Here is a 23,960-nt window from a genome sequence, read left to right on the forward strand (position 1 = left end):
AAGAGGATCTCTCTTGCACTGCTGGTGGGAATGCAAACTGGTGCAGCCACTCTGGAAAACAGTCTGGAGGTTCCTCAAAAAATTAAAAATAGAACTACCCTATGACCCAGCAATTGCACTACTAGGCATTTATCCAAGGGATACAGGTATGCTGTTTCAAAGGGGCACATGTACCCCAATGTCTATAGCAGCACTATCAACAATAGCCAAAGTATGGAAAGAGCCCAAATGTCCATCGATGGATGAATGGATAAAGAAGAAGTGATATATATATACAATGGAGTATTACTTGGCAATCAAAAAGAATGAAATCTTGCCATTTGCAACTACATGGATGGAACTAGAGGGTATTATGCTAAGTGAAATTAGTCAGAGAAAGATAAATATATAATTTCACTTATATGAGGACTTTAAGATACAAAACAGGGGCACCTGGGTGGCTCAGTCGGTTGAGCTTCCAACTTCAGCTCAGGTCATGATCTCGTGGTCTGTGAGTTCAAGCCCCATGTCAGGCTCTGTGCTGACAACTCAGAGCCTGGAGCCTGCTTCGGATTCTGTGTCTCCCTCTCTCTCTGCCCCTCCTCTGCTCATTTTCTGCCTCTCTCTCAGTCAAAAATAAATAAACATTAAAAAAATTTTTTTAAAAAGATACAAAACAGATGAACATAAGAGAAGGGAAGCAAAAATAATATAAAAACAGGGAGGGGGACAAAATATAAGAGATCTTAAATACAGAGAACAAACAAGGGTTCCTGGAGGGGTTGTGAAAGGGGGGATGAGCTAAATGGGTAAGGGGCATTAAGGAACCTACTCCTGAAATAATTGTTGCACTATATGCTAACCAACTTGGATGTAAATTAAAAAAAGTAAATTAAATGAAAAAAAAGACAGAGGACAATAATTATTTTATAGAGTGGGAACTCTATGATTACTTCAGGAAGCAAGGGGGTTGAACACGTTTTATGTGGGCACAGCACCTCTCTGAGGGCTCTAATTCCTCTTGTATTCACTGCTCCAACTCCAGGGCTTTATTCCTTTGAGGATATTGGCATTTTCTGAGTAAATTAATCCATTTCCATTCTCCATTATTCCATACTTCATTACTGAGTGAGACTGCCTTATTTTATTTCATATTAAAGAATGACAATTTCAGGCTAAATTAAAACCTCTCTCTTGAATTACCATTTTCTGTGTACATATAGATAACACCTGTTTTATAATTTTCTGTTGTTAACTTCCATTTTTATTCACTGAAGCACTCTCTTCCCAAAGATGTCAAATTGTGCTTCTTTGTTGAATCCCCATAATCTCTGCTGTATGCACATTGCACATGATAAATATTGGTAGCATACATTTACAAATCCAAAAGAATATTTTGACTTTCTTTTTTAAAAAAAATTTTTTTTAACTTTTTTTATTTTTGAGACAGGGAGAGACAGAGCATGAACAGGGGAGGGCCAAAGAGAGGGAGACACAGAATCTGAAACAGGCTCCAGGCTCTGAGCTGTCAGCACAGAGCCTGATGCGGGGCTCGAACTCACGGACCGCGAGATCATGACCTGAGCCGAAGTCGGCCGCTTAACCAACTGAGCCACCCAGGCACCCCAGATATTTTGACTTTCAATGGAAACCCTGATGTCTTGCATTCTGTTTTTATGAATGGTGCTGTGCTGTGTTCCATATTTCAACCTATTGTTTTGAAAAACAGACTACACCGAAATGAAATTTACCAAGGGAGGGAGTTCATTATGTAAAAGTAAAATTGTTCTTCTTAACTTTGGTGAGTACATCAAGTCTTGTGAGTACATAATTAGGACACATGTAGTATGGAAAATGCTTCAAGTTCCTTTTGCAAAGATATTTTCCACAGAGGAAAGAAAATGTGTAATCTAATTTCAAAACAGAGAAGTTGAAATCTGCTGGAATGGGGCCTTCATTATTGCAAAATGTTCACGACCTCTTCAGGATGTTCTGCTGTGGAGAGGTGACCAGGAAGTATAGACTCCAAGCTATAAATATTCTCAGAGAACCATGGAGCATCTGCTTTTAATTTGTGCTTGGGTGGCTTTATACATCAGACAGGAAAACATCTCTGGTTTTCAGAGGTTTGAACAGATGCCATAGAGTAAGTCTCCATTTCCGAGTGTTTGTTGTCATTTTGGTTAGTGAACTCCACCTACCCAAACAAAAATGAACACATTGCTTCAGAGGCTCCCCTGTCAGCTTTAACATTTACAGAAAGAAAAGGGGCAGCAAACCTTTTTGCCTGCTCTCCCACACGGATATGTTTTTAACCAATGATCTAAAAGACATTTTCAATACTTTATATATGTAAACTCTGTAGTTTTTATACATTTATTTAAGTTTGGAGTTGCCTCAACCTTCATTTTGTGGTGTCCATGCCTTGCTGTGGTTATTGTTGCATTCTAGATCTTTGTATTTAATGCACTGAGCTGATTAATGATCAATTTGATTGTTTTTATGAGTAAATACAATTTTTTAACAGCTTAAGAAATAGGCATAGCTATGGTTGAATCTAAAATTTAGGAAGAAGTTGCCATTTAATAGGAAAAAAAATTCGGTCATATTATGGGAGGTCACCCACACAAATTCTCTGCAGGTATAAAATTTGTTTTCTTGTTGAAAAGCAGGCTAACCAACAATTTGGTATAACAATTTCTCAGCCTGTAGCTTGTGTGAAAAACAACTTTCTAAAAAATAACTGTAATTGATATATCCTGGCCTATGCATACATTCATTGCATGGACATCACAAAATATTTAATTTTCTCTAGTCTATATTTTAAACAGTTCTCCCAAGACTTTGGCCTTTATTAACTCTTTATTACCAGAGAACAGTCTCTTATCCTGAACTTTTGGGTATTTACTTGTTTATTAACTACACTTATATTTACCAAAGATCCATTATACATTGCATACGTTTAAATGGGTAGAAAATGTAGAGACGCATAATGATTCTAGCCTCCAGGAACCTTTGCTGTATGGTATATAGACAAAACTAACATCTGTGGCAACATTACAGGACTAGTAGATTCTAAATGATGCAAGAACCAAAATTTTTCAATAAGAAATTGGAGAATACAAATATTACTGTAATCTGGGGGCAGAGAGAGCCTTGGGAGAGTTTGAACTTGACCTGGTCTTTATAGAATGGGGGAGTAGGGGTGGCTAAAGAAAGACTGAAAGACATTTGCTCCAGATATCAAAGCAAAGAGCAAGAAATGGACTATTGTATCAGAAAAATAGCGAGAGACAGGGCTGAAGAAATGAGGGCTTGTTTGTTTAGGTTCTTGAGAATCTTCTCTGAAAGCTCTTTTGTTGCCTATTTTAACTTCTTTACCCTTGCTGGAGGACCTCCATATTGGTTTTTATTAGGGCAACAAACAGCTCTCAATGGCCTACATGAGAAAGAAAAATGAAAGAGCATTTAGGCTTCCAAGACAGTTACTAAACAACGTACATTTTGGAAGTATATTAGTGTCTTAGTCTCTTGTCTAGTCTTTCAGGTACACTATGTTTAAAAAAGAAAAAAAAGAAGGAGAAGAAAGGTGGCCACATCTGCATAATTAGTGATGATGGTCAACCTTTATTTCAGAGATAATTCAGAGATTCTAAGGACAACAGCACAGAATATAGGAGACATGGCCATGAAGTCATGATTCTTTCCTAAACATAACATAATGTGAACCTTCAGATGGTTTTGTAACCTTCAAAGTAATCCCCTTGAAAGGCTGTGTGAGTACTCCAATGATGCTTCCATTCTTCAATTCATCTTTAGAGCCCTTCTCTTTGAACTGTTCTAAGACCCTGGGATACAGTTTTCAAATGATCTTCTTTCCCAGAGGCAAACCCTCTACCCTTGCCTCTTGCTCTCTGCATCTACATCTGCCTCACTTTCAATGCTAACCCTTCCCTGCCCAAACTGGTGTATCTTCCCTTATTTTGTCCCTAACTTCTGTTCTGTCCTTGTCTTATCTATTAGTCCCTTCCCCAGGGTTCAGGAAATGCAGGATAGAGGCAGAGGATACATGGCTTGAATCTGAGGAGATATTCTAAATTAGCATGCAAGAAGACAATGAAGTGACATAGAAGTCAGAGACATGGGAGAGCTAAAAAGTTGTAATCTTTTTTTTTAATTTTTTTAACGTTTATTTATTTTTGAGACAGAGAGAGACAGAGCATGAATGGGGGAGGGGCAGAGAGAGAGGGAGACACAGAATTGGAAGCAGGCTCCAGGCTCTGAGCCATCAGCCCAGAGCCCGACGCGGGGCTCAAACTCACGGACTCACGGACCGCGCCATCTTGACCTGAGCTGAAGTCGGACGCTTAACCGACTGAGCCACCCAGGTGCCCCTAAAAAGTTGTAATCTTAACAACTACCACCACCAAAAAATGCTTTGGCAATGGCTGGGTGGCTAGGATAGTGTGGAAAATTGATAGAATATGTCAAACAACACAAGAAAAGCAGCAGAAACACTAGAACTTGCGGTGGGAAATGTTAGTGTTATAAACTAAATACAATAACAAATATTTACAAGGGAATATTCAGATTCTCAATTGAACCCTTATGTATCAGGCCAATTTCTATCTACTTCCTCTGAAGTCAGTCTATGTCTGCCAAACTCTGTTCTGGTTTTGAGGAATGCAGAATTGGAAAACAGAGACTACTGCAGAACCCAAAAGGCAAGAGGAAGGGAAAGACCTAGCAAGAGAAAGGAAATTGGAGTTGGCAAGGGAGAATGTGGAGTGTCAAAGAGTATGAGTTGTGAAAGAATGGGGATCCAAGAAATATCCCTAACAGGTCATAAATTATACACACTTCAATGCTTTTCAAAATATGTAATTAATTGATTGAATACCGTTTAAACATGTTCAGGTGAAAACTGTACTCCTTGAACAGAACACCACTCTGAGACTGGACCACATGCGAAGGCTTCAATAACTTCAATAAGGTTACAGAAACAGATATGACCACATTGCACTAGGCCTGTAGGCTCTGAGGTACTCACCTGTGCTCTCCCACAGGGCAGGAATATAAGTGCTGTTTCTGCCAGCCTGGCCTGGAAATGGACATCCTGTTCAGTCTATGAAAGCAGACTATTGACCAGAATGCTGAATAGACAGATGCCTTAGAGGCTGTGACATCTATGGAAGCCCCAGGGCAGGACCTAGGACTAGAGACCACAACATCAATAGCACCTAATCACCTCCTTCTCTTCTTTGGTGAGCTCACTCACTCAACCTCAAAGGGGGAAAAACACATGTGGTCATAGGCCTTTTTTCTAATCCTCTCATCATGCTTATCTCAAACCACCTTTGTTACTCATAGGAGACATAAAGGGAGTTTGTTGTACTCAGTAAGCCTGGAGGTGGAGGGCTTCTTTACACTTTTCACTACCCCATAAGTGAATGGATGTTAATGGAGTTTGTGGAGCTGCCCTGCAAAAGCAGACAATGCAGGCAAAATGGAAATTTCCCATCTTGTGACTAGAACAAAAACAAAACAGAGCCCTAAACACCAGTATGATGTTCTATGTTATCCTGGGTATTTTTTCCTTTTTTCTTTTCTCATCCGCCCTTGCAAATTTAGGTTAAACTAGACACAGTTCTCTGCAAGAATCCAAATATCCACAGTTCTTTACAGAATGTACTGTCTTTGAACAAATACAGGCTCTACTATTTATAGCTGATTGCTTCACCACTTGCTTTCTTGCCTGTTTCTTGAATGCCCCTTGCCGTAAACAAAGCAGATTGAAGATAATTTTTTTGTGTGCCTTAAAGCACTTCTTTATTCTCTCAAATGTTGATAAAATTGAGCAATTCCGGGAATGTAACATCATGAATGTTACAGCAGTTGCAGCATCAGACATGTGACTCACTATGATATCACTTATCTTACCTCCAGCCAATTTTGTTTACCTCTACTTAAGTGTCCTTGGTCAAAGATGCCTTGCAACTTAGCCAGAATTAATAGATATGTAACTGACATTAAAAAGGAAGATTCAAAGACATCATCTACAGAGCCATTGTTTCTATATAGTCCCTGTTGAAAGAAGTCATTTCTGTTCCTGAGTAGTGAAAACATTTATACCCTGATACCAAAGATGCCTAAATGCTCGTGAACAACAATATAAATGTAAAGCCTGGACAGAGTAAGGAAATGGGTACAAGAAAGAATTAAAAACACATCTTCAATTGCCCTCATCTTTAAAAAAGAGAGAGAGAAAGTAGAAAATCAAAACCTATTTATGTTGCACATATGCAAAAACAGAAGCTGTGTAGGAAGAGGAGATATTCCTGATGAATGAGAAAGTGAAACTTAGAACTTTTAAATGAAAATCAACTATGTTTTTTCAATATATATCTAGATCTATAGCAATAATCAATGCCTTTTATATAGAATTGAGTCAAATCAACAAAACCGAAGAATTCAGCACAAATGCAATTAGAGGGAAATATTTGGAAGACACCCCCCCCCCCCAAATTAACACTGTGGTTAAAAGTAGATGTATTTTAGTTCAGAAAAATATCTTAAACTGTATTTAAGGTTTATAAGTCTTTAATGTATTATGGGAGGAGCTTTTAAAGATTTTCCTCAAGAATATTATATTTAAGTGAATTAATTTGAATTCTCCCTGAATAGGGATAATCCATAGATATGGTAGACAAGTGATTGATCTCCCCCAAAGCAGCCACTGCAGTCCTGATTTGAATCCTGGTTGCACAGCCCATTAAGCATACCTATTTTTTGCTTACAGGTAAGTCACTATAGTTATAATTTCACACTTACACCCACTAAAGAGTCATCTGTTAAAAAAAAAAAAAAGAGTCATCTGTCAAAGGACTGCTAATTGGTTTTTACTACCTAGTGACCTGCAAAGGCTGAATTTTAAAACTAGCTATACAGAGGAAATCAGCTTTTCTTAGCTGTTTATACTGTCCATATATGAGGATACTAAACTGCTACAAAGGAAAAGGACACATCTCTTCTTTCCTTCATAGGGCCTGGCTTTCTGGTGATTTTGCTCCATCATATTAAAGTAAAAAAATTGATATTAGTGAAGCTAGTTCAGATAATCTTTAATTATGAAAGAAATTGGAAAGCGCAACTAAGGTCATATTAAATGTTAACTTCTACCAAGAATTGAGGCTGCAAGATTCACCAGAAGAACAGGGAAGCTGCATTTCGTGAATTCTCATTCATTGGCCTTTACTACGTACAGAATATGGGGTGACATTAACAATCCAAAATGGTGGGGTGCCTGGGTGTGTCCAGCTTCAGCTCAGGTCATGATCTCACAGTTTGTGAGTTTGAGCCTCTATTGAGCTCCCTTCTGTCAGTGCAGAGCCTGCTTCAGATCCATAAATAAACACACACACACACACATGCACACACACACACACACACACACACACACACAGAATCCCAAAAGGCTAAAAATCAACAAATAATTTCTTTTCTTGTCTTTATAATGTTTTGTGTTTTCTTTTTATTGTTTGATTTCTGATTCTCTAACTTGGTGAATCCCTAATATCTTATCTTTAAGCTTTAGAATTTTAGAATTGGAAGAGATTGTCTAAGGCGGTGGCCCCCAGATTTTTAAATTATGTTAGCTAGTAAAAATTTCCCAAATTGGATAACTGGTTTAAAGTTTGTATTTTGTCTGATACATTAAAAAACAAGATAGAACAAACAACTACTGTGTGTGTGTGTGTGTGTGTGTGTGTGTGTGTGTGTGTGTACATAGAGAGAGAGGGAGAAAGATTTAAGAAATTGGCTCACATGATTGCAGGGAATAGCAATTCATTGTAGGATAGGCCAGTTGGTTTGAGTCAAAAGGTTCAAAACTCAGGCAAAATGTCCATGTTGCTGAAAAAATGCTCAACATCACTCATCATCAGGGAAATACAAATCAAAACCACAATGAGATACCACCTTACACCTTCCAGAATAGCTAACAGTAACAACTCAGGCAACAACAGATGTTGGCAAGGATGCAGAGAAAGAGGATCTCTTTTGCATTGTTGGTGACAATGCAAGATGGTGCATCCACTCTGGAAAATAGTCTGGAGGTTCCTCAAAAAACTAAAAATAGAACTACTCTACTACCCAGCAATTGCACTACTAGGCATTTATCCACGGGATATAGGTGTGCTGTTTCGAAGGGACACATGCAGCCCCATGTTTACAGCAGCACTATCAACAATAGCCAAAGTATGGAAAGAGCCCAAATGTCCATCGATGGATGAATGGATAAAGAAGAAGTGGAATATATATATATATATATATATATATATATACACACACACATACACAATGGAGTATTACTCGGCAATCAAAAAGAATGAAATCTGGCCATTTGGAACTACGTGGATGGAACTGGAGGGTATTATGCTAAGTGAAATTAATCAGTCAGAGAAAAACAAAAATCATATGACTTCACTCATATGAGGACTTTAAGAGACAAAACAGATGAACACAAGGGAAGGGAAGCAAAAATAATATAAAAACAGGGAGGGGGACAAAAGAGAAGAGACTCATAAATATGGAGAACAAACTGAGGGTTACTGGAGGTGTTGTGGGAGGGGGGATGGGCTAAATGGGTAAGCTGCATTAAGGAATCTACTCCTGAAATCATTATTTCACTATATGTTAACTAATTTGTATGTAAATTTTAAAAAATAAAAAATAAAATAAAAAAAAATGTCCATGTTTCAGTCTTGGGGCAGCAGTTCTCCTTCTTCAGGAATCCTCAGCCTTTGCTCTTAAGCCCTTCAACAGATTGGATGAAGTCCAACTAGTTGGATGGAGTCCACCCATATTAAGCAGAAGATACTTTGATTTATTTACACCAACTGACTGTAAATGTTAATTATATCTAAAAAATACCTTTACAGCAACATCTAGACTGGTGCTCAAGCAAACAACTAGGCACCAGGTCTAGCAAAGCTGACACAAAAAAGTAATTATCACAGTCACAGAGTTGATTCATTTGGGTGGTCAGGTTTCCTGACTTCCTATAGTACACAGCTTGGCCCCAGCACCTCCTCCATTAAGCTAATGCTGCTTCTTTTATATGTCATTCAAGGTCATTTAGAGGACTGAATAAGATTATATTTTTTAAACCTGAAAATACCAAGTATATACTAAGACTATAAAAACTTAGACTTTATTTTATATCTGTAATGCTTATAAATTAGGATTATAGTTCCATAATTGTGTACATTCTCATATTTGAAAGCAAAGTAACAGTGTCAGACAATGAAGTAATTTTATTAAAATTGCAGATGATGTAAAGTCAATGTTTTTAAGTTATTTTTTAATTAAGTTAATAAAAAAGCATTATACAGAATTATATGGAGATGATTATCTTAAAAAAGAAATAATACATTTTAAGAAATCTATGCCCAGTTAAAGGCAGTATTCCAAATAACAAAGTTATATCTGATGGTAATGTTATGAATACCTTTTTCCTTTTGAATTTTCTTGAAGTTTTTAATCTAAAGTTTAACAATGTTCATATATTTACTTTTCATAATCATAAGAATCAACTACATTTTTAATCCTAAAGAATGAAAAAAGTCTAATACTATGTTTCTGTCAGTATGTTATGCCCACATGCTCTAAAATTTTTCTAAATAACACAGTTGTATCCACTCAAATAAGTTGACATTTTCATTTTGGTTTCATCTTGGTTGACTGGTTTGATGAAAATCCAAATCACATGCCAGTGAGTAAACTCATTGACCCACATGAGCATGTTCCATAAAAACTTTTTGAAACTGTATGATTGTGTTTCACAAATGTTTGAGAAGCAATAACTTTGGGAAGAGGGGAGCAACATTCCTTGACCAATATTTGTGTAAAATGCAAGTGCCAGAAATTATAATGACAAAAAAAGAACCCTGATGTTAAACATTTCAGCAAATTACACTCTGCACTCTAGAAACACTTTCACTGGGAGGAGACCATCAATTTGAGTAGATGTGTACTTTCTGTTTTTACAATACTATGTAGGTAGATTATTTTAAATGTGTGTGTAGTTGTGTGAGTTTTTAATGTTTAAATATGAATAATAAGTATCAAGTTTGTTTTTAAGTTGATAGAACTTAGAAATCATATAGAAAAGTCATGCATTTTATCTCACTTCTCGAGTTAATTTTAAAAAGAAAATGAAAAGCTAAAACAGCTGAAGAACTTAAAGGAAAGAAAAATGGAAGTAACAATGTCAAATTCTGTTCTGACTTCAACTGATATTAAAGAGCAAACATGACTGACCCTGTTAATAGAAATTTGGATCACAGTGATGAACAGCCTCCATGAGGATTATATGTGTCAGGTTTTATAAAAGTATTATTTATTTTAATAAATAAATAAATGTATAATATATTTTTAATTTTATCACAAAAGCATAAGAAGATAGATAACATAAGAATAGAGAAGAAGAGTACAATATTGTAACAGTTGGGATTACTTGTGTTGCAAGTCTCAAAAACTCAACCCAAATTGGCTTAAGGAAAAGGATAATTTATTGGTTCATACAACTGAAAAATCAAAGGGAGTTTCGGCTTCCAGTTGTAGCTGGATCCAGGAATCCATATGATGTCACAAAGACCTGGTCTCTCTCCATCTCCTAAATTTGCTCTTCTTCATTTTTAATTCTGTTACTCAAAGTCCTCAACTGAAAACAACAGAAACCAACTATGGCTAGTTTAAGCAAACAAATTGATTAGAGGATTTTAGCTAGCTCAGAATATTATCAGAAAGACTTAAGAACCAGATTTGGAGACTTGTAGTCAGAAACACAACCCTAAATCACATTAAGACTCAGCCTACTGGAGACACCACAGCCAATATATATATACATATACATATATATATATATATATATATATATATATATATATACACATATATATATACATATACATATACATATACATATACATATACATATACATATGGTGTATATTACTTTTATATCCATATTATGAATGAAGGAACTGGGGCACAAGATGTTAAATAATTTGGTCAACGTCAGATATTTGGTTGAGTAGAATAACTGAGATTTGAACCCAGACAATCTATCTCCAGAATTCATTCTCTTAACTACATACCATAGATTCTAAAAGAGTTACCTGGCATTGGTGATATTTAAGAAGAATCTAGGTGACTCCTAATGAGGAAGATGTGAAAGGTATTTTGCTATTTGAAAGATGACTGGTCATTTTCTCTCCTCTTCCCAGTAGGCTATATACAGAGAAGTGCCCCGTGAAGAACTTGTAATTATTCTTTTGTGGTCCCAGCAGTGTGGATTCTGGTGCATAGGAGCAGGTCAGATGGAAGGGATTGTGTGAATGATAATTCCCAGGCTGTCCCAGTTCATCCACATGTTGTAGGTTCCTGCAGGGAAAGTTACTTGTGGAAGTTTGTAGCCTGCCCGGGTATAGCAGTTATCTTCCACACTAAAAAATGCCCTAGAATGCATAACCCATGACCACATTTCCAAGTAGCTTCTATAGTCTGGGGCTGCTCATAGATCTGCATCTATAGACAAAAATGCTTTGCTAACCTGATTGACCAGCCACTCATTCTTCTCTCTCACACCCATGTAAATGTCAAGGAGGAATCACAAAGCCTCCACAAGTCTCTTACACAAACCTATTAGTCACAATGCAAATTGCCCTTGAAAGACAATCTACTATCAATTAATTTTTACTGTCTCCACATTTTGGTATAGTAATTTTTACTCTTCTCTAAATTTTTCTTATGTCAAACATTGAACCTGTGGCAGCAAAGTTAATTATGATCGTATGTGCTATGGGACAGATATGCTGTGTCCTACCCAAAAATCATTGCCTGTCCCTTCTTCCAGCTGGTAGAGCCCTGTTTCTGTGACAGAGGCTGAAAATGTCAGATTCAATTATTTCTGTATAACGTCATTATTAGAAATCTTTGTTCTTTGCAAGACTAGACCCTGAAAGTAACAGGGTGCCCAGCATTGTTGGGGTTACTCAGGATATAATAAAAATGCATTAAAACATTATGGACTGTTCACTTATGGTTCATGCCTTTTTTCTCTAGATACATTATACTTCAATAGTTACTTTAAAAAAGAGAAAAACAATATGGAAATCATTGTGGAGTTCTGACTCAGTGAAACTGTTGATAAATCGAGGTAGAAGTGGAAACTGCCACAAGCTTAGAGCTATATAAAGCTGGGGGCTAGGGGGAGCCTCTCTGGGGGAGGGATCCCTCTGTGCAGGCACTCATCTTTAATTTTCTTTAAAAAAAGTTATAAGGGCTCCTGTCTGGACAACTAAAGACTTTTTGCCTTTCTTGTTGAAGGTTATTACTTTTCCTCTATATGTTGCCACATACTACTTTTTTACTATACCAACACAACTTCCATATTGTACTGACATTATTCTCCTACTTACTAATGTGTATACACTATTTCATTTCATGGAAAGGGGTGTCGTAGCTGAACAAACTGTACTCACTCTCCCAGCTTTCCTTGTAGGTGAGAATGGCCACATGACCTGGTTCTGACCAATGAAACAAAAGGGAGACTTTGCTGAGAAAGCCCTAAGTAGAACCCCATACCAGCCTTTTCCACTTTTGCACTTAGTCACATATAACACTTGGAGCAACTGCTGCCATTTTAAAACCATGAAGAGACTCACTGGGGTCACATTGCAGACAGTAAAAGAAAGCAGGAAAGGAGGCTGGGTCCTTGATGATATCATCAAGATCCTGAAACAACCCTGGAACTACTTATATCCAGCTCTAATTTTTAACTTACTTTTGATCTCATACTCTTCACTCAAGGTGGAAAGTACTAATCCTCTGCAGCATTTCCTATAGAGCACTTATATACCCACTGCATTAGTTTCCTAGGGTTGGTATAACAAAATACCACAGACTAAGTGCCTTAAACAACACAAACTGATCAAGACTTTAATTCTCAATTTATAGGAAATATAGAGTTGGAGGACTGTGAAAAGACACTGCAGAGAGCCAATGAGCAAAGTCCAGGTTGTTAACAACCTACTGGAGCAGTTTTTTCAACAAATATAAGTTGTAGGGCTGGGGGTGCAGGGAACAAGGAGAGGGACAAAAGAGCTACAAGAACCGATATATCAAAAGATACTTAAAATAAATGAAATGGAGACTAAAAAAAATTAGAAATGATCAACGAAAGCAAGAGCTGGTTCTTTCAGAAGACAAACAGAATTGATAAACTCTTAACCACACTCATAAAAAAAAAGAAAGATGACTCAAATACATAAAATCAGAAATTAAAGAGAAGTAACAACTAACACCACAGACATACAAAGGATTATAACAGACTACTAAGAAAAATTATGTGCCAACAAATTGGACAACCTAGAAAAAAAAGAATAAATTCCTAAATTTAAACTGGATCTTCTCGATCTTCTAAAACTGAATCAGAAAGAAATAGAAAATTTTAACAGACCAATTAATAGCAACAAAATTAAATCAGTAATCAAAAAACTCCCAACAAACAAAAGTCCAGGACCAGATGACTTCATAAGCAAATTCTACCAAATATTTAAGGAAGAGTTAACACTTATCCTTCTCCAACCATTCCAAAAATAGAAGAAGAAAAGTGTCCAAATTAATTCTATGAAGCCAGCATCAGCTTGATAACCGAAACCTGATTAAAAAAAAAAAAAAACACTAAAAAAGAGAACTACAAGCCAATATCTCTGATGAACATAGATGCAAAAATCCTTACCAAAATACTAGCAAACTGCATTCAACAATACATAAAAAAAAAAAAAAAAAATTGTTCACCATGATCAAGCTGGATTTATTCCTGGGCTGGAAAGGTGATTCAATATTCACAAATCAATCAACATAATACACCATATTAACAAAATGAAAGTTAAAATTATATGATCATTTCAATAGACGCAGAAAAGCATTTAACAAATTTTGACATCTGTTCACTGTAAAAACCCTCAACAAAGGAGGTTTAGAAGTATACTTCAACATAATAAAAACCGTATATGAAAAACCCACAGCTAAATCACCCTTAATGAGGAAAAACTGAGAACTTTTCCCCTAAGGTTAGGAAGAAGACAAAGATGTCCACTCTCACCACTTTTATTCAACACAGTACTGGAAGTCCTAGCCACAGCAGACAACACAAAGAAATAAAAGGCATCTAAATCGGTGAGGCAGAAGTAAACTTCCGCTATTTGCAGATGACCCAAAAGAAAACCCAAAAGATGCCACCAAAAAACTGCTAGATACATGAATTTAGTAAAGTCACAGTATACAAAATCAATGTACATATATCTGTGGCATTTCTATATATCAATAATGAAGCAGCAGAAAGTGAAATTAAGAAAATAGTCCCACTTACAATTACACCAAAAATAGTAAAATACTGAGGAATAAACCTAACCAAAGAGTTGAAAAACCTGTACTCTGAAAACCATAAAACACTGATGAAAGAAATGAAGATGACACGAAGAAATGGAAAGACATTCCATGCTCATGGATTGGGAGAACAAATATTGTTAAAATGTCCATACAACCCAATGCAATCTACACATGTAATGCAATCTTCATCAAAATACCAACAGCATTTCCACAGAGCTAGAAAAAAGCAATTCTAAAATTTAGAACAGCCCAAGCAATCTTGAGAAAGAAAAGCAAAGCTGGAGATATCACAATTCTCAATTTCAAGTTATATTACAAAGCTGTAGTAATCAAAACACTATGGTAGTGGCACAAAAACAGACACACAGATCAATAGAACAGAATAGAAAACCCAGAATTGGACCCACAACTATACGCTCTATTAATCTTTAGCAAAGCAAGAAAGATTATCCAATGGCAAAAAGAGCCTCTCCAACAAATGGTCTTGGGAAAACTGGACAGCAGCATGCAGAAGAATGAAACTGGACCACTTTCTTACACCAAACACAAGAATAAACTCAAAATGAATTAAATGTGAGACATAAGATCATAATAATCCTAGAATAGAACACAGGCAATAACCTCTTTGACATTGGCAGAAGCAACTTTTTTCTATGCATGTCTAATGAGGCAAGGGAAACAAAAGCAAAAATAAACTATTTGGACTTCATCAAAATAAAAATCTCCTTCATAGTGAAGGGAACAATAAAAAAAACTAAAAGGCAACCTTCAGAATGAGAAAGGATATTTGCAGATGACATGTCTAATAAAGGGTTATTATTTAAAATATATAATAAATTTATACAACCCAACACCCAAAAAACAAATAATCCAACTTTAAAATGTGCTAAAGACATAAACAGGCATTTCTTCAAAGAAGACAAAAGGATGGCCAACAGACACATAAAAAGATGTTCATCATCACTCATCATCAGGGAAATGCAAATCAAAACTACAGTGTGATATCACCTCACACCTGTCAGAATGGCTATAACATAAGAAACAAAAGATGTTGGTGAGGATGTGGAGAAAAAAGGAATCCTCTTGCACTGTTGGTGGGAATGCAACCTGGTTCAGCCACTCTGGAAAACAGTATGGAGTTTCCTTAAAAAGTTAAAAATGGAACTACCCTACAATCCAGCATTTCGGGTATTTACCCAAAGAATACAAAAACACTAATTTAAAGGGATATATGCACCCCTATGTTTATAGCAGTATTATTTACAGTAGCCAAGATATGGAAGCAGCCCAAGTGTCCATTGATTGATGAATGGATAAAGAAGATATGGTATATATATACAATACAATATTATTCACCCATAAGAAAGAATGAAATCTTGCTATTTTCAATGACATGGACGGAGCTAGAGAATATAAAGCTAAGTGAAATAAGGCAGTCAGAAAAAGATAAATACCATTTGATTTCACTAATGTGGAATTTAAGAAACAAAACTAACAAGCAAAGGAATAAACAAGAGAGAGAGAAATCAAGAAACAGACACTTAACTGTAGAGAGCAAACTGATGGTTACCAGAGGGGAGGGCAATGGCGGGGGGGGGGGGGGTTATATAGGTGATGGGGATTAAGGAGTGTATTTGTTGTGATCGACACCTGTTGATGTATGGAATTGCTGAGTCACTATATTATACACCTGAAACCAATATAAGACTGTATTAACTAACAAACAAACAACAAAAAGAAAATAATTCCTGAAACATTTGAGAAATTTGAACATTGGTAGGATATTTGATAATGTAAGGAAAAATTGTTCAAATTTTAGATGAGAAAATGCTATTGTGGTTATGTTTAAAGGTTATGTCCTTTAAAGATAGTTTGATGTTTGTTATAGGCTTTGAAACAACTTTTATCAAGTTGCCACCATGCACACAATGATGCATGTCACAATTGAGCCTAGGGAACTCCCAATCTTTTAAAGGGTTGCTAGAAAACCTGAATAACCTTTGCTCTGCAAGAGGTTATTATCTTTATTCTTATGGTCAGGATATAAACTTGCCCTCTAATTAAGAGAGAGATACTATCCCTAGATTCCAAAGCTGTTTGCTGTAAATCATCCATGAAACATAACCATGGTATACAAATTCCCTGGAGAATTGCCTCCCAACAATTTCTATTTATGGATTCAGTACATTATTTTAATAGTTACAATAATAACATTAATAGTTATGTAACTATTCATACTTTCTATCTCTTATATTTTTTTATATGTGTGTTTTTGAAAGTTTGTACATTTTATCCACATTTTTATTCTTTTTATTCCTATTATTTTATTTTTTATTCATATATTGGTTATTGATATTATCTCTTTCTTTTAAACAGTATTTCTAGGAGTTTATCAATTTTATTAGTCTTTTCCAAAATGTTTGCCTTTGTGACACCTTTTTATGGTTTTTAAAAATAATTTCATTAATTCATGCTTTTGTCATTACTTTCTTTTATTTTACTTGGATTTTTTTGTTATTGTTTTTATTTTATTTTCACTGTCCTTTTTGTAATTTCTTTTTTTTAATTTTTTTTACGTTTGTTTATTTTGAGAGAGAGGAAGAGAGCGGGCTCATGCGAGTGGGGGAAGGGCAGAGAGAGAACAAGAGAGAGAGAATCCCAAGCAGCCTCCACACTGTCAGCATGAAGCCCAATGTAGGGCTCGAACTCATGAACCACGAGATCATGACCTGAGTTGAAATCATGAGTCAGACGCTTAACCGACTAAGCCACCCAGGCACCCCATCCTTTTTATAATTTCTTGAGATGGATACTTAGGTTATTAAATTTCAGTCTTTATTCTTTTTTAATGTATCCATCCAATGCTATCAGTTTCTATTTAAGTCATAGCTTTAGCTGCATCCCACAAGATTTTTCTGATTATGATAAAAAGCACATAACATTGAATTTACCATGTTAACCATGTCTAAGTGTACAGCACAGTAGTGTTAGCTGTACATATATTGTTGTGCAACAGATCTCTGGAACTTTTCATGTTGCAAAACTGAAAATCTATACCTATGGAACAACAACTCTCCTTTCCCCCTTCTGGCCTCTGGTAACCATATTCTTTTTTCTTTAAGAGTAAATTTTCTTTTTTCCCCTGTTTTATTGATATATAATTAACATATAATACCTGTAAGTGTAAGGTGTACACATAATGATTTGATGTATGTATATATGCTTTATTTTCTAAGAGTTTGACTACCTCAGATACCTCTAAAGTAGAATCATACAGTATTTGACTTTTTGTGACTGGTTTATCTTACTTACCATAATGTCCTCGATGTCCATCTACATTGTAGCATGTGACAGGACTTCCTTCCTTTTTGTATGTCCAAATGTACATATGTCTATTTGTATATCTTCTTTGGGGAAATATCCCTTCAAGTCTTGTATGCATTTTTCAGTTGGGTTATTTGGGGTTTTTTGTTGATGAGTTTAAGAGTTCTTTACATATTCTCAAAATTAACTCCTCATTAATTACATGGTTTGCAAATATTTCCTCCCATTCCATAGGTAGCTTTTCAATCTGCTAATCGTTTCCTTTGCTGTGCAGGAGCTTTTCAGTATGATGTGGTCTCATTGTGTGCTTTTGCTTTTGTCACCTGTGCTTTTGGTATCAGAGCCAAGACATCATTGCCAACACCAATGTTACGAAGTTTTTCTTCTCTTCTTTCTTCTAGTTTTATAGTTTTAGGTCTTAAGTTTAGGCATCTCACAGGTTTTCTTACATAGTTTTTTCATTGTCATTCATTCCAAATAGTTTCTAATTTCAACTGTGATCCTTTCTCTGCCTCATGAGTAATTTCAAAATTAATTTTTTAATTACAAAAACCGTTGGGTATATTCTAACGGAATTTCATCCAAAAAGTGTGAGTTCTAGTACCTCTTCTCATTTAGCAGGAACCAGATTTAATTTTGAACCCCTTAGCTTTGTGATGGTGCCAAAGTGTTGGCTCAGAATCTTTGCTTCTCCATTGTCTCTCAATGAATTAGCAAATCTCCCTAGAAGAAGAATTTCTAAGCACTATTTTAGTTATTCACTGCTATTTTAGTTCTCTGATGCCTTCAAGCTTCCATTTTTATTTTTATTTTATATTTTGTTCACATAACCTAGTTGTTCTCAGTGGTTGGATTGATACAAATAAACTATTGTACTATTTCCAGAAGCAAAATTTCCTTAGATGAAATATATAGATATAGATGATATAGATATAGATATAGATACAGACATATAGATAGAAATATCTAATGTGCAAGTTTAAGTTGTGTGTTATACCTATTATGCAGTTTAAACTATACAGTACTTGGCAGATTACATGATTCCTCTCTTCTGCATTTTGGTAGTAAAATCTGATATATTCAGGAATGATGTGGCTATATATGGAGGAAGGTAGTTAAATTGACAAAAGGATGAAATTTCACATCTGGGTTGTTATGGTGCAGAGCATGAGAAAATATCAGAGGCCCTGAGAATTCACAGAAATCTTGGGGAGAGTTTTGGATATTCTCAGGATAGGCTTTAAAAAGTTTTTTCTCTAATTTAAGTCTAATGAACATATAGTGTTATATTAGATTCAGGTGTGCAATATAGTGATTCAGCAATTCTATACCTTGCTCAGTGCTCATCACAGAAAGTGTTCTGAGGGCAGTCTTTCTTAAGTGCTGGAGGCGACAGGGACATCTGGATGGGATATAGATATATCAAATACAAAGAACTATGGGATTCAAGTACAAAGAACTGTGCAAGTGTCATGCTACTCAGTTCCTCACCTGTTATTTATCCATGTATTTTTTTTTATTCTTTTGTTTAGAGCTTGTGGTGACTGTAAACTGTGCTGCAAGCACAACCACAAGAGCAAGACAAAGCTAGAGGTAATGGGAAACAGAGAGGCTGCTATAACTATGTTAATGAAAAGGTAAGGAGGATGTTGCTAAGTCTGTTTCTGTCAGTTTTGATAAGCCAGCTTATTTTAGCACGTAATAACATCTTCTTATAGTTTAGAAAACACTTTATTACTAAAATTTCTGTGGGAGGGGCGCCTGGGTGGCTCAGTGGGTTGAGCGTCTGACTTTGGCTCAGGTCATGATCTCACAGTCTGTGGGTTCAAGCCCCACATCAGGCTCTGTGCTGACAGCTCAGAGCCTGGAGCCTGCTTCCGATCCTGTGTCTCCCTCTCTCTCTGCCCCTCTCCCATTCTCACTTTGTCTCACTCTGTCTCTCAAAAATAAATAAATGTTAAAAAAAAAACCTAAAATTTCTGTGGGAAAAAATTACTTCATTGTTGCTGCTCTTTTGTTTTAAGTTTATTTATTTTTTGAGAGAGAGACAGAGAGCAGTGGAGGGACAGAGAGAGGGAGAGGAAAAGAATCCCAAGCAGGCTCCACAATGTCAGTGCAGAGCCCAATGTGGGGCTCAAACTCATGAACCTAGAGATCATGACCTGAGCCAAAATCAGGAGTCAGATGCTTAACTGACTGAGCCACCCAGGCACCCCTATTGCTACTCTATACATTCTAGTGCTAAGTCCCTGTTTCTCATTGAAGCATCTGTATTATTCAGTTTTTTATATTACTTTTATAATAGCAGAATGGGCCACATACTACAGCACGGCACTGTAGGGGAAGTTATGACTATCAGACTCCTTTAAAAATTGTGTGGACCTGGACAGAAGACACTGTAATAGGCTTAAGATGTTTCAGCACTTCTACCCGGATAGTCAGACTATTGGAAATAATATATGTTTTAACCAGAGTAATAAAAACTTGGCAGACTCATACTTGAAAAAAAGAATAAGGATTTTACAAAACTGAATAAGCCATACATAAGACCAAAATTCAGAAGATGTCAATACAAACACACTCACTCTTCCTTTCCCACACACAAAATAATAATCCATTAATAAATAAATCATTGTAATAAAATCGTTCTCTTAACATGGTGCCTATCACTAAAGACTTAATTAAATATTTACCCACTGTGTTCCAGGAAATACATGTTCAATGAGATGTTAATAGAATTCTCAAAAAAATATTTTCTATCCTAACCAGTTTAGGTAGCTATGCATAGTACATCTGCCACCTGGAAATTCATGATGTACATATTAAATGTTCAGGGAATTCCTACAGTAAAGAGACATGCTTAACTCAGCATTTAACAAAGTTATTTTGACCACTAAAGCATGAAACACTTCTAACACATCACTGAATTGTTCAGTGGGATGTTTTTTGGGAAATGGTAATATACTATCAGGAAATAATTTATTTTCCTTTTTTTTTAAATTTTTTTTAACGTTTTATTTATTTTTGAGACAGGGAGAGACAGAGCATGAACGGGGGAAGGTCAGAGAGAGAGGGAGACACAGAATCTGAAACAGGCTCCAGGTTCTGAGCAGTAAGCACAGAGCCCCACGTGGGGCTGGAACTCATGGACAGTGAGATCGTGACCTGAGCCGAAGTCGGACGCTTAACTGACTGAGCCACCCAGGCGCCCCAGGAAATAATTTATTTTCAAACCCAAAACACATTAAGAAGATCTGTTCTAATTTTCTATAACTTCCTGTTTGAGTTTTGGTAGTGTGTGAGTGTCTAGGAATTTGTCCATTTCTTCCAGGTTGTCCAGTGTATTGGCATATAATTTTTCATAGTATTTTTCAATAATTGTTTATATTTCTGTGGTGTTGGATGTGATTTCTCCTCTTTCAATCGTGGTTTTATCTATTTGAGTCCTCTCTGTTCTTTTTATGAAGTCTGGCTAAGGATTTATCAGTTTTGTTTATTCTTTCAAAAAACCAGCTCTTAGATTCATTGATCTGTTCTACTGGAGTTTTTTATTTTGGATTCTGTATTTTCTCTAATCTTTATTTTTTCTCTTCTTCTGCTGGCTTTGGGCTTTCTTTGCTGTTCTGTTTCTAGTTCCTTTATGTGTGAGTCAAAGTTCTGAATTTGGGATCCTTCTTATTTCTTGAGATGGCCCTGAATTGCAATGTATTTTCCTTTTAGGACTGGCTTTGCTGCATCCCAAAGGGCTTGGGCTGTCATGTTTTCATTTTCATTTGCTTCCTTATATTTTTTATGAATAAAATTTTTTTATGAAATTGAATTGGCTATCAAAAATCCCCCAACAAATAAGAGTCCTGGGCCAGATGGATTCCCAGGGGAATTCTACCAAACATTTAATGCAGAGTTAGTATCTATTCTTCTCAAACTGTTCCAAAAAATAAAAATGGAAAGAAAGCTTCCAGACTCATTCTATGAAGCCAGAATTGCCTTGATTCCCAAACCAAAGATCCCACTAAAAAGAAGAATTATAGGCTAATATCCCTGATGAACATAGATGCAAAAAAAATCTCAAAAAGATACTAGCAAATTGAATTCAATAGTATATTAAAAAAATTATTCACCATGATCAAGTGGGATTGATTCCTGGGCTGCAGGGCTGGTACAGTGTTTGCAAATCAATCAATGTGATAATCACATTAATAGAAGAAAGGATACGAACCATAGGATTCTGTCAATAGATGCAGAAAACACATTTGACAAAATACAGCATCCTTCTAAATAAAAACCCTCAAGAAAGTCTAGATAGAAGAAACAAACTTTAACATCATAAAACCCATATATGAAAGACCCACAGCTAATATCATCCCCAATGGGAAAAAAAAAACAAGAGCTTCCCCCGTGAGATCAGGAACATGACAGGGATGTTCACTCTCACCACTGTTGTTTAACATAGTGTTGGAAGTCCTAGCCTCAACAATGAGAAAACAAAATGAAATAAAAGGCATTCAAATTGGCAGAGAAGTCAAACTTTCACTTTTGACAGATGATATGAATACTCTACATGGAAAACCCAAAAAACTCCACCAAAAAACTGTTAGAACTGACACATGAATTCAACAAAGTCCCAGGATATAAAATCAATTGTACAGAAATTGGTTGCATTTCTATACACCAATAATGAAGCAACAGGAAGAGATATCAAGGAATTGATCCCATTTACAGTTGCACCAAAACCCATAAAATATCTAGGAATAAACCTAACCAAAGAGTTAAAAGATCTGAACACTGAAAACTATAGAAAGCTTATGAAAGAAATTGAAGAAGTCACAAAGAAATGGAAAAACATTCCATGCTCCTGGAATGGAAGAAGATATTGTTAAAATGTCAATACTACCCAAAACAATCTACACATTCAATGCAATCCCAGTCAAAATAGCACCACCATTCTTCTCAGAGCTAGAACAAACAATTGTAAAATTTGTATGGAACCACAAAAGACCCTGAATAGCCAAAGTAATGTTGAAAAAGAAAACCAAAGCTGGAGACACCACAATCCCAGACTTTAGTCTGTACTACAAAGCTGTAATCATTAAGACAGTATGATATTGGAACAAAAACAGACACATAGACCAATGGAATAGAAGAGAGAACCCAGAAGTGGACCCACAAATGGATGGCCAACTAATCTTTGACAACGCAGGAAAGACTATCCTAAAGGGTTAGGATACTAAAGGGTTAGTGTCCAAAATCTATAAAGAACTTACGAAATTCAACACCCGAAAACAAAGAATCTAGTGAAGAAATGGGCAGAAGACATGAATAGACACTTTTCCAAAGAAGACATACAGATGGCTAACAGACACATGAAAAGATGTTCAACATTGCTCATCATCAGGGAAATACAAATCAAAACACATTGAGATATCACCGCATGCCAGTCAGAGTGGCTAAAATGAACAACTCAGGAAACAACAGATGTTGGCAAGGATGTGGAGAAACGGAACCCTCTTGCACTGTTGGTGGGAATGCAAAATGGTACAGCCATTCTGGAAAACAGTGTTCAGGTTCCTCAAAAAATTAAAAATATTATTACCTTATGGTCCAGCAATAGCACTACTAGGAATTTATCCAAAGGATACAGGAGTGCTGATTCATAGGAGCACATGAACCCCAAGGTTCATAGCAGTGCTTTCAACAATAGCCAAACTATGGGAAGAACCCAAATGTCCATTAACTGATGAATGGATAAAGATGTGGTGTATACACACACACACACACACACACACACACACACATATATACACAATGGAATACCACTCAGTGATGAAAAAGAATGAAATCTTGCCATTTGCAACAACATGGATAGAACTAGAGTGTATTATGCTAAGCAAAATAAGTCAGTCAGAGAAAGACAAATACCATATGATTTTACTCATGCGGAATTTCAGAAACAAAACAGATGAAATATGAGAAGGGAAAAAAAAAGAGAGAGGGAAGCAAACCATAAGAAACTCTTAATGATAGAGAACAAATTGAAGGTTGATAGAAGGAGGTGGGTGGGAGATGGGCTAGATGGGTGAAGGGCATTAAGGAGGACACTTATTGGGATGAGCACTGAGTATTGTATGTAAGTGATGAATCACTAAATTTTACTCCTGAAACCAATTATTACACTATATGTTAACTAACTAGAATTTAAA

The sequence above is a fragment of the Panthera onca genome, chromosome B1 (assembly GCF_046562875.1).
Source record: "Panthera onca isolate mPanOnc1 chromosome B1, mPanOnc1 haplotype 2, whole genome shotgun sequence".
Lineage (NCBI taxonomy): Eukaryota > Metazoa > Chordata > Mammalia > Carnivora > Felidae > Panthera > Panthera onca.